Consider the following 12,053-nt stretch of genomic DNA (forward strand, 5'->3'; position numbering starts at 1 on the left):
GTGTGAGCAGCCCTGGGGCACAGCAAGGCCCAGGTGAGTCACCCTAGGGATGCAGCCAGCCATATGGGAGGGGAGGACTGGCTGCCTGCCTCTCCTGAAAAGGAGAGCTGCTGAGGAGGAGGAAGCTGGGAGGAAGGAAGGCCTTGTTTGTCCGTTCCCAGAGCGGTGCAGGAACTGCTATATGAGGAATTACCTGACCTCAAATCTCCAGATGCTTTTCACTAACTTCCTCGTTTGAGCCTCCCCCAGCTCCTGCAGTCTTGCCCTGTGCTCTGCTGCTGCTGCCTCCCCTGAGCCACCCCAGCACTGGCAGCTGGCTTCCTCCAGGCTGCGAGGACCCTTCTGCCTCCTTGTGCTCCAAATTTATCCACACCTGCTCTTCCTCCTGCATGGGCCACATTCACTCTGCATGTGTGAATCCAGAGGCCCAGCTCTGCCAGGCAGGCAGGGAAAGCCATGGTGAGTGGGTGGTTCCTGAGCTTCCAGTCACAGGGAGGATGCTGCAGGTGTGGGGTGTCCTGTGGGATGCTCTGAGGGACCCAGGTGGGAAACTGGGGACTCAGGATGTAGGAAATCGATGCTGTGCATCCATCACTGGCACAGCTTGGCCTTTCACACACATTCCAACCCTACCCACCCTGTGCTGCTCTCCGTGCAGCCCCATGCAGCGCTGCACAGCCGGACTCCTCTGCATCCGTGAGGGATGGGGGACGCGGCCATGACGCAAAGGCCTCACGCTCTTGGAGACTACTGCTTCCTCTCCTGGCCCTTTAGGAGGTCTGGGCAAAGATGTTTATGCAGAATACAAAAGGTCTAAGGATGTGTGTTGGATTCTGAGGGATGGAGCCCAGCATGAGATAAATGCTGATCTGGAAGCAGGATCCAGCACTGCTGCTCCTCGTGTTGAACATGTTTCCTGGGGCAAGTGGTGGAGGAGGGGTGAGGCTGCCGAGCTCAGGAGGGCTGGGAATCATGAAGATGAGGTGCTCCCAGGGATGTGGTCAGGGGCTGAGTGTCTCAGAGAGCAGGGATGGAGGCACATTTTACTGTAGAACAAACCTGGGACTGTCCCAGGTGTCCAGGAGCAGGACTGGGAAAGGACTCATGGAAGGGTGGGCAGAGATGGGGAGATCAGCAGTGGCATGTGCTGAACAGGGGTTAGAGCAGGGGTCTTTTTGGGGAGACTTCTCTTCCAGTGACCATGCTGGGAATTGAGTGGTGCTCAGAGTACCTCCTGGGACAGAGGTAGCCCCAAAAGCAAGATTGAGGGATAGAGTGCAATCGAAATGGATTGCTGAGGTATGGGATGGAAAGCTGGGAAGGTAGGGAATGGCAGAACTTTGGTTTTTCTCCAGGGAGAATCTGTTCAACAAGAGTCTGTCCAGTGCTTTGCGGCCTCAGAACACCCCACCAACCCATGGTTAAATTAGGGTCTGAGACCTTCCAGGCTGGGGCAGGAAGGGGGGGGATGTGAGTCAAAACAACAAAAACAGCACTCATGAGGAGGCTAATTTCAAGGTTGGGATGGATCTTTTGAAATAACAGGTTATTTCTAGACTTAGGAAATGAACCAAGTAGCCCACAGGCCCCGAAGGAGCCGTGGGGATGTTTCATGGTCTCATACCTCTGAATTCAACAGCCCGTTGTGCAAGCTGAGGTCACTGGCCATTGCAGATGACAGGAACTCAGGGAGAGGAAGAGGGGACAGGATGCTTGGCCAAAATACCTTAAGAAATTATGTTAAGGATATCCCCTCTCCTCCAGAGCCAAGATGTGACAGTAGCTCCCCAGGGCTCCATGGGGAGCAGGGGTGAGAGGGTTGCTTGCAGCAGGAGAGGTTGCTCCAAACCTCTCCCCAGCTCCATCACTTTTCCTGGCCTTCCTCTGGCTACACCACTGGTTTCCCCCTGCCCCTTTTTCTTTCATTTCAACATGAGAAGCAGCAAGTGAAACCTTCTAAGCCCAAACAAACAGGATAAACACGGGTCAAGACTGAGCAGGGGGTGGTATAATGGCAGGGTCATGAGATTGCTGACCTGCGAGAAGCCAAAGAGACAATGGGATGGGTTTTTGGAGTTTGGAAGAGCAAACAGGCCTGTGCTGCAGAAGCAGAGGACGCAGGAGCCAGCCTGAACATCCTGCTGGACCCTTCAAGCACGATAGACTGTCCGATTCCTCTGCCCATCTGAGCAAGAGTTTGCCATTGCTGAAGTAACTGTGAACCCCAGCAGGAGTTTCCCAGGGAGGTGTGGGAAGCCCTGCCAGCACAGGGATCAGAACTCCTGAGGGGCTGTGCCCGTGCTTCCTGGCCTGCCTCTGTCCAACAGAGAAGTTATGGCTGAAGGACTCAGGTGACCTCAGGCAGGGAAGGTGGTGCAGCCCCTTAGGGTGCCTTCGGTCACCCTATGGACAAATGGGACTGTTGGAACCTTAAAATCTGCAGCAGAGCCCTGGGGAATGCTGGTGGTTGTCCAAAGAGAGGGGGCTGTGGTCATGAGCAAGAATGTGGCAGAACTGGAGAGATGCACAGCTTTGCTGGTTCCTGGGAAAGGAAGCCACCATCTGTCATCAGAAAGAGGAATGCTGGTGGAAGAGCAATTTCATTAGATAATCTCTCTAATGAAGACAGGTGACAGGATGCAGATTTCCCTCCTGGAGAGACCTTTGTGGACACCTCAAGCAAGGATGCTTCTGACCTTGTCCTTCCAGCCAAGGCCAAGTGCCAGAGCAAAAAGAGGAGCTGAGGGTCCCCAGGACCCTCCCTGCTGCTCCCCAGAGCCGGAACCCCTCTGGAGCTGGATGGGATCCCTCTGCAGGCCTGGCTGGGGATGCTGGGAACCAACAGCCAGACCAACACAAGGTGTTCCATGTCCAAGACTGAGAGACCCCACAGCAGCAGGCTGTGTGCAAACCTGCCTTCCTCTGCCAGCCAACATCTGCTGAAGGCCCTTACTCAGGCTGTGCTTGATCCTGGCAGCTGCGTCATCCTTCCCCTCTACCCAACCCCCTTTTTCCCCTGAAGAAATTTCTACGAGATTTTTTTTTAATTGGCTTTGTCTGTTTGATCCCTAGTTCCTATCCAGGCCAAACAAGGAATGCATCTTACTGGAGACAGGATAGAGGACTCTTGGAGTTAATAGTTTTCTCCATTGTCTTTCAAATGTGTGCTGAGATGTCCGTAGCAGGGGGACCCATTGTGCTGCCTTCCTGCTTGTTTTTCCAAAAGTCTCCAGTGAATAAAAGCAATGCAGAGCTTGTAATACACTTTCCATGACCTCTAATCTTGTGTACGGTCTGTCTCAATTGCCAGGTCGAATACAGTATTCATTAGCAGTGGTTCCACCACCATCTCATCTACTCCTCCAAAACCCAGCCCCGAGCTATCCCTGGCTGGCTCCAGCTCCCCTCGGCTGCACCACCATCTCCACTGCCCTCATCCATACCTTCTTGTCCCTCCTCCCTTTTTCTGCTCTCCCAAATCACGTGTCCTTCCCTCTTCCCCTGAGCATTTGGAGGTGCTGGCACGGAGGTGGCAGTGGCAGGGAGGTGGCAGATCCTGGTGAAGGAATGCCTGCACCTTCAGGAACATATTTCCTGAGGATCATCCTCCCTCCCCATCCCACCACGAGTGGATTGGGGATGCCACTTAGGGGTTACCAGCCCTGGCAGCACAACAGGGAGCCAGAGCAATGGCTGGATGGGATTTGAGGGCAGACAAAGGCTCTGGGCTTGCCTTCCCACGCTGGCTCTGAGTTCACTCTGCCGTGTGGGCTTGATGAGATTCCCAGATGCACCGGCACACAATGCAGCAGGGAAACCCTGCTCTCCCACTGTTATTCTGCATGGCTTCTCTGGGAATGTTTGCCCTTCCTACTGCTTTCCTGTGATGCCGGAAGCCTTCAGGTGTCCCTCAGCTAGGACAGCCACCTGGGCTTTAAGGATGAGTCACCCTCTCTTCCCATGTTCTCCTCAGCCTTCCCTTTGGCAAGGACTGGCAACAAACAGCAGGAGTGAATCAGAGCCCAGGGTGGCTGAGGGACCAGAAGGCCATCCCTGGGCATCCCAGCATATGTGTCCCAGCTGCAGCACCACAGGGGACATTACCCATCACTGAGTGACAAGGACTGGTGATCCCAGCAGCAGAGAAATCTCCAAGCCATCTCACTGGAAGCTGCGCTTAAGTCCCTTCCTAAAAGCACTGAATTCAAACTGTGATCCCTTCCAGCACCAAAGGGACACTCTCAGAATTTCCTCTGGACAGAGTAAGGATCCCTCTCCTGCTCCAAAGGTTTGAGCCCAGGCCAAGGATAAAACACCAGTTCATGCTTTGGTCTTTCTCCATTACCCATGCTTTTCTCATTGTCTTTTCCCCTCTCATTTTCTTCTTCATACCAATGGGTAGACCCTGGCCTGGATGTCTGTGCCCACCTTGAGCTGACAGAGTGTCAGAGTGTCCCTCTGGAGCTGCCAGACCCAATGATCCATGTACCAGCTCTTGTTGAGGGGGTGTAGGCAGCAAGGTGTGGAGCTGGGGCACCACCACAGCCCGAATCTCCAGACAAACCTTGTCAGCCACATCTGCTGAGGAGACAAGCCCAGTCTTGCTCTGGGGCTCCCAAGCACTGTGCAGCTGAGCCTCTCTGCAGAAAAGAGGACACTGGGTCTGACTGCTTGCAAGTCTCCCATCTTCTTCCCTCTTCCCAAGAATCCTGTAACAGGCCCGTACCTTGCTGTGCCACATTGCAAGGATTGGTCACTGGAGGCACCACAGCCACAAAAACATGGGCTGGGGAAAAGGCTTGGCAAGCAAGATTTTCTGGGCTGTGTCATGCAGAGGACAAGGGGATTGGACGAAGCAGTCAGAGTGGTTGGGTTGAGAAAAGGCAGCTGGAAATCAGCCTCTCGTTCTGGAGATTGTTCACACAGTCACAGAAGGGACTTACAGTTTGGTAGAGCTGCTTCTCTGTGCCTCTCTTCCCAGAGCTCTACTCAGTTCAAACCCATCCCATCTGTGGGGGCAGGAGACAGACTCAGGGCCTCTGAGAGCTGAGGCCATGGCCTGGCCATGCAAAGCCTGCACAGCCCAGGCTGGGGAGGGCATGGGCAGGCACTCTGGTGCTTCCTGCTCCCTCTCAGGAGGTTAGTGCCTGTGCTGTGAAATGCTACCCAAATATTCTGCCACCTTTATCAGCCTCGGCTTTACTGCCCATTATCTTGCTCCCTTTTTCCGAATTGCTCCTCAGGTTACAGGTACTGATGTAAATCAGTGGGGTGTCAGGCAAGCAGGCTGGAGGACGCAGGTCAGAGGGTGGGGAAGGAGAGGGGCCATGGCTGGACTGCTCCTGGGGAACCCACCAGGGACAGTGGCAGCCCTGGGACCAGGGGTACCCAGGGGGACGGGTCTGGGGTGGCTGTGGCTGCCCCTTCTGCTGCAGCTCAGCATCAGGTAAGCTGCCCAAGGCCCACATTATCTCTGAAGAAAGGCAAACAGAAAGGGGAAAGTGAGAAGGAATTCCTCATCTGAGAGGGCTCTTATCACCTTTCCGCTTCCCTCCCCCTGGAGAGATAGGGCAGCAGCTCAATGCTCCGTTGTTCCTCAGGGGGCCTCTCCTTCCCTGCTCCCACCCCCGTGGGGATGTGACGGGGGCTCCCGGCCCCGCAGCTCTCCAGACACCCTTGGGGACACATTCCCTTCCATATCTGAGCCTTTGTGCCTGCCTAGTGTCCACCACAGCCCCTCTGGGCTCTGCAGGCCTCATCCAACACACCAACGAGCCCCAGGTAACTGAGAGCCTTTTGCTCTGCCTTGGGAGCACCGTGGTGGTTTCGTGTGCTCCCAGCACACACTCAGGTGCCAGAACACACAACACCTGCTGGCCCCAGCCATATCACCCTCGATCAGCAACAGGTAACTGAGGCCGAGGAATAAAGCCCAGGCTCTTATCAGCCCTGCAGCGAGTGGCAGGGTGCTTCCACATGGCCTAAAGCAATTAACCCTCCCAATTAACCCTCCACAGAAGCACAGCGGGTCAGGCTGGTGGGCTGAGGGCAGGTGGTTGGATGCCCCTGTGGCAGTGAGGTCCTCAGGGCACGCAGAAGAGCTGAAATAGTCCTTGGCGCTGCATGGGGGAGAGGCAGACATGAAGGAGAGCCATTCTCCATCCTGGCAGAGGCAGGGAAAAATGCTGGTCGCCATCATCATGGAATCTCAAGGCCCCTTGAACCCATGGCTGTAAGCAGAGCGCTTGGGAAAGATTTTATGCAGAACAGCAGCTGCCAGAAATGGTGAAGCTATTGATCATCAGGTTACAGAGTGGTGGCATAAAATCATGTGAATCCAAAGAGTGAACAGATGGCCAGCCTGAGCGGGGATGAAATTATTTTTTAGCAGATCTGACAAGCAGCTCAATTCAGTGTTAGTGCAAGAACCGGATTTGATTTGGCAGAGAAGACGGGGTGCTTGCAAGGCTTGGTAGTGCCACATTTGTTCAGTTCTCAGATTTGTCTTCATCCTGAGGTTGTTTCTCTTGGGTTGGGGATACACTCACAACTCGCTCAGCTGTGGTTTGATGCAGTTGCCCAAATATTGGTTTCCAGTTTCAATTTAGATGCAGTAGTGTATCCTGCCTGGCCTCCAGCTGCTACTCCAGACGGTCTTGGGCTCCAGTACCTTCCACGGCAGATCTGCCAGCCCCCTTCATGTGTCTCAGATACTCTAAGACATCTCATATGACTCTAAACCACTTCATTTTGGCAACAGGATCCCAGGATTATGAATACACTGAAGAAACTAATTTTGCATAATTTTTGCCCTTTTCTGACAGCACCTTTGGGATTTGAGGTAGGCAAATCTCCAATGAAGTGATTATAAATCGATCAAAATAAAAGGGTCTGTTCTGCACAGGGTTGGGGGAGAAAATCTTTGGAGAGACAAAGTCAAAGAAAGTGCAAATATTTCCACTCTGTTTTTCCATGCGGGATAGTGTGATTGACCCTTTTGTTGGTAACTGAGGTGTCTCAAAGAAACGCGTGTCTGAAGGAGTTGAGAGTTGAGAAATGCCTGTGGTTGATAGGCTGATTTGGAATCAAATTGATCAGAAATCACAAATGGAGCCTGAAGAAGATGCCAGCCAAAGGGAGTGACTGGCCCCATCACTGCAGGCACCAGGGCTCCTCGCAGGGGGAATCTCCCAGCTGAGAGCAGCCTGCCCTCAGAGCTGCCTCCTCTTGGTACCGTTACAGGAGAATGAACGCCTGGGAAAGTCCCCTCCTTTCTCCATGGAGCAGGAGACGGTGCCAATGTAGAGAGGCCTGGCAGAGCACAGGGGCAGGTTCGAGCAGATTCAGCCAGGGGCAGTGGGGCTCTGCAGGCTTTACCAGCTCCTGCAAGCACAGAGCTCTGCATGCCCAGGGTCTCTGCTGGCAGCACGCTTTGGTGGGCCTCCTTCTGCAGGCAGAGCTTTGCTGGGCCTCCTTCTGCAGGCAGAGCTTGGAAGAGCAGCTCTGCCTCCCCGCTTAGTCTTTATTCCCCTGGCTTGCAGGAGAAGGGTTTGGAGAGTGTTGTGAGGCTGTAGTTTGTGAGGAAGGATCCCAAAGCCTTGTGGAGATTTGCAGGCGTATCCAGGGGCACAGCGAGGTTCCACAGGGTCTGGGCCAAACCCAGGTCTGTGATCTTTCCTAAATGAGGGTGTCTCATAACGTAATGAGCCAGGCTCTCTCAAGAGGTACCCAGGGGCAAACTGCTCTCACTTTTCTCTCTCCCTGCCTGCTGCCCTGCCCACCCTCCAGCTCATCCTGGGCATGTTAAATGAATTAAAATTAAACGCATCTCTAATTTATCTCCATGCTATTCTCCCTGGAGAATGGTTGTCCCAGGGTGATCCCTCTGATAATGAGAACTGCTTTGGAAAATTAAAAAATACTTGTTACAGAAACCCCAAAACCAAGTGCCTTGAGATTAACGAAGAGGCTAAAAAAACCCGGTGAATGCAAATTTGCAGAGATTAGCAGCTGTTCAAATGCAAGATGATCACCCAATGGCATATACTTCCAGAGCATTGACTAAAACCCTACAGAACTATGAATAGATTAGGAAAAAATGCTGGCAATTGCTTTGACTTTGTGAGTGGTTTCATGGATATCCTCGCAGGAATTGGTGAGGCAGACACCCATTCTGGACTGGTAAAGCCAGTGTTTCAGAAACCAGGGTGGGACTCACGACCCAGACATCTGAACGTGAAATTGGAGGAATATTTGTTACTGAAATTCCAGCGTGTCTTCCAGAGAGCTGGGAAGAGGGGAAAGGAATTGACTGCCAGAATGGCTCCAGCCCCACTTTCTTTGTGAAGCTTCAGAAAAAAGCACAAATGACCCAATGCTAACAGGCCAGGGAGCAAAGGTCTTGCTCAACAGGCGTAAAAATCCTTGGCACTATGAGCCAGCACTTCATTGGGATGATAAAGGTGATAAAGGTGATAAAGGTGATGGGATCCCGTGCAGAGGACATTCCTTCACCGTGTGGCACAGCAGGAAGTCAGGCAGAGCAAATCACGGCCGTGTCTGGGGACTGAGAGTGTAAGAGGAGATCAGGTGCTGTGGCTGTAGGTGCGGTGCTAAAGCCATTAAACCCTGCAAGCGCTGCGCTCACGATGGGAAGAAGAGAAAAGCACAGCCAGCTATGGGAAAAGCAGATTGCCAAGGAAAGCCCTGAGCTCTATGGTGTCAGATATTTCCCAACAAGGGTCCAGGTGCTGCCCACACAAATGCAAGCGTAACCCTGTGGAATTCGGCCAGTTCCTCGCTGCGTGCAGACACCAAACCTCCCCCAAGCAGGAGCAACCCAGACCTTCTCGACGTCCTTGCCCCTTGCATCCCCTCATCCCCTGTGCCCTGTGCCCCCTTCCCTTCCCCAGGCTCAGCTGTTCCAGCAGCAGCCTCCCCGCTCGCTGCACTCTGCATGCCTGGCTCGGGTGACCTTTCCCGGGACAAAGGCTGCCATTGACAGGGGCAGGCCAGGCTGGCGGTGACACAGAGCCGGCGGTGACACACACAGAGCCGCGGACACTGCGGTCCCATCCCGGCAGAGAGGGGCCAGCCGGCACAGCTGGGAGCGGGGGAGGCAGCCTGGGAAAAAGCTCCAGCCGTCCATGGCACTCGGTGGCCTGTGCGTCACATGGGTGTCTCCGCGCTCCGACACGCTCCTCAGCCCCTTTAGTCCCACTGCAAGGTGCCAGAACCCCAGCACTGCACATTAAAGCCCATAACAGGACTTTAGGAGCTTACAGTGGTGGTAAAATCCTTCCCATGTGCCCACGCACCAAATCAGCTTTGCTAGGAAAAAAAAATCTTGCATAGTTTGGGAGAGATGCACACTTTGATTCACCAAATCCTTTGTGGCTGGGGTGCCGTGACTGTGTAACTGTGTTTTAGAGGGCACTTTTCACACAGAGTCTTTTGGATGTGGAACCAGAAGGCAGGGACCATTTTACCAACTGCACCCTGGGACTGACCCTCTCTGCAGAGCTTGGGATGTCTGCTTCCCCACATCTCAGCCACAGGATAACAATTCCTCCCTGTCTCACCAAGGGAAATAAATGAGTCAGTGCACACACAGCAGTTGCAAGATGGAAATTGCTATCTGAATGCTGTGATGATGATGAATATTACCATTGTTGCTAGAAGTGCTAATGCCATGCAGGACCAAAGGATCTGTTCTGTATAATTCATGGTCCCTCCCCCAGGCCCCTTCCAGCTTCCCTGCATTTTTACAGAAACATCAGTCCAAGTTTGACATTTCTACCCAGCACCACCTCTCAGCAAAAATCACAGGTCTTTATGATTCAGAACCCATTGCTAATTCCCTGCCTGGAGCTGAAGCAGCACCAGAGAACATCTCACTCCTGACAAGCTCAGTCCCTCAGCTGAAGGAGGTCAGCACCACTCCAGATCTAGGCTGCAGTAAAGGTGCAAATGAGAGGGAGGCCTGCTCCCTCGGTGTCCTCGCATGAGCATCACAGGCACAGGCATTTTGCTAGCCCCACCACAGGCTAGCTGCAACCTCTCAATCCAGAAGAAGAGGCAGGAAAACATATACATAGTATTAGTGTACTGAAATCTCTAGATTGGTAATTTCCATCAGTGCTAAAGGTAAAAAATAGCTCTGGAAACTTGTAGAGTCAGGCAGGAACCTCAGTGCAAACTTTAAATGAAGAAAGACACCATATTGGAAAAATAGACTGATCAGTCCAGCATAGCCAGGTTTTAAATGTGCCCACCACCCCTGGCTAAGCCAGCAGCTGGAGTGCCCCTGCACCTGACAGAAAAGTTCAAGAAGAAGGGACTATCCTCTCTCCAAATCCAGTGTTTTATTCCAAGCCAGTCAGCCAGGCTGCCCTTCAGACACCAGTGAACCAGCGTGTCTGGGGCCAGCAAACACCTTGCTGGCAATGTCTGAAAGATCTCACTGCCCTTATCTGCTGCTGCCCCGTCTGTTGGATGGAGGAATCCCAAAAACATTTCCCTCCCTCTCTTCCTACCATCCTCCATGAGAGTGGTAAATGTCCCTGTGCTCTTGTGTGCAGTGGGGTTTAAAGGTTTAGAGGTTTAAAGGTCCTTATCAACTGGTCCTCGACCTGCAGGCCACTCCAGCCTGAGTTCCCACACACGTCCTTGGGAATGTACCTCCCTCAGAGCAGGGAACAGATACCCAGGATTTGTTTTGCCTGCTGGGCAGTTTCCCTGAAGAGGTGGGAGAAAATGGGGGTTAATTCAGGGTTTCATTAACCTGAGAGTTGATTGCAACAGCAACTTGTCCTATATAGGAACTGTGTCAGGAAACAGGCAGAGGAGGAGGGGGAGCAGGGAGTGGGTTACAGCAACCCTGCTGCTTCTTCCAGACTCGCTTCCCTCAGCCGAGTCCCAGGAGAACAAAGCAGCTTGTGTGGGTTTGATTCCCAGCTCCAGCCCCATCCAGCTCCATGGGGGCAAGGGAAAGGCAGAGTTGTCTATGGCTGCCTCACACAAGGAGCACAGATAATCCCACTGGCCATGTGTCCCATACAGGGACACATGTGAGTCCACAGAGAACCTTCGGGCCACTTGCATGGCATCCATTCCCATGTAAGAAGTTATACAGCAAAATTCTCCCTGCACACACTTAGGTGGCCTTCTGGATGTGTGGAGCATCTTCAGCTCAGAGGCACAGCCACAGGTACATGTATCCCACACAGCTGTGGGGATACTTCTCAGTATGAAGAGAGAGGGACTGGGAATGAGTGGGTTTAGGATTGGTTTCTGCTGGTCTTGGCTTCTGCTGCAGCAGAGGGGCTGGTTCCTCCAGGCTGGCCGTGCCTTCTCCAGCTTCCTATGTCAGTGTGAGTGAACAGGTGGCAGGGTGGCAAGTTGGAGCTGATCAAGCCTAAAACAATCCTTGCAAAATGGATGAACCAGGGGGAAAAAAGTTTTAAAAAAGAGAATGCACAGCTGGAAGGAGAGAGGAGAAAGCAGGAGAGCTGCTTTCTCCAGAAGCTTTTTTCCAAGTGACTCGTGCCAGTTTTTGAAACCACACCCTCAGCCACAGACAGAGATGTAAATATGTCTGTTCCCAAGCAGAGCTGCTTGGTGGGGACACCTCTCCTCCCCAGAAGCCCCCCTTGGCTGCCCTGCATGGCTGTGGCCTGCCATGCTGGGGGAGGAGGGCAGGAATGGGCTTTGCTCAGGAGCTCCTGGAAACCCCTGGGAGCAACTTTGGGAATGTGTGAGAGCTGCAGAAGTGCAAGAAGGAATAGGGTAAGGAAGGAGGAATGGGGGAAGGAAGGAGCTATTGTCACTGGAGAGGGCTTTGTGTGACCAGCATTGCTGAGATTCCTGCATCCCTGCAGAGAGTCCTGCAGGGGGTGAGTGAGGGAGAAGGAGGAGAGGCCAGACAGGTGGACAAGAGGGTCTGTGCCATTCCTGGAGCTGTGTTTTCTTGAGATAAGTCTGACCTATTCGCAGTCACTCTGGAGCAGCAGCAGGAGCCAGCCTTTACGTCTGTCTTGACCTTCTATTGTGGC

This window comes from Melozone crissalis, unplaced genomic scaffold (assembly GCF_028551555.1).
Source record: "Melozone crissalis strain CALT ecotype California unplaced genomic scaffold, PUWL_Pcris_2 ptg000004l_1, whole genome shotgun sequence".
In the NCBI taxonomy this organism is placed as follows: Eukaryota; Metazoa; Chordata; class Aves; order Passeriformes; family Passerellidae; genus Melozone; species Melozone crissalis.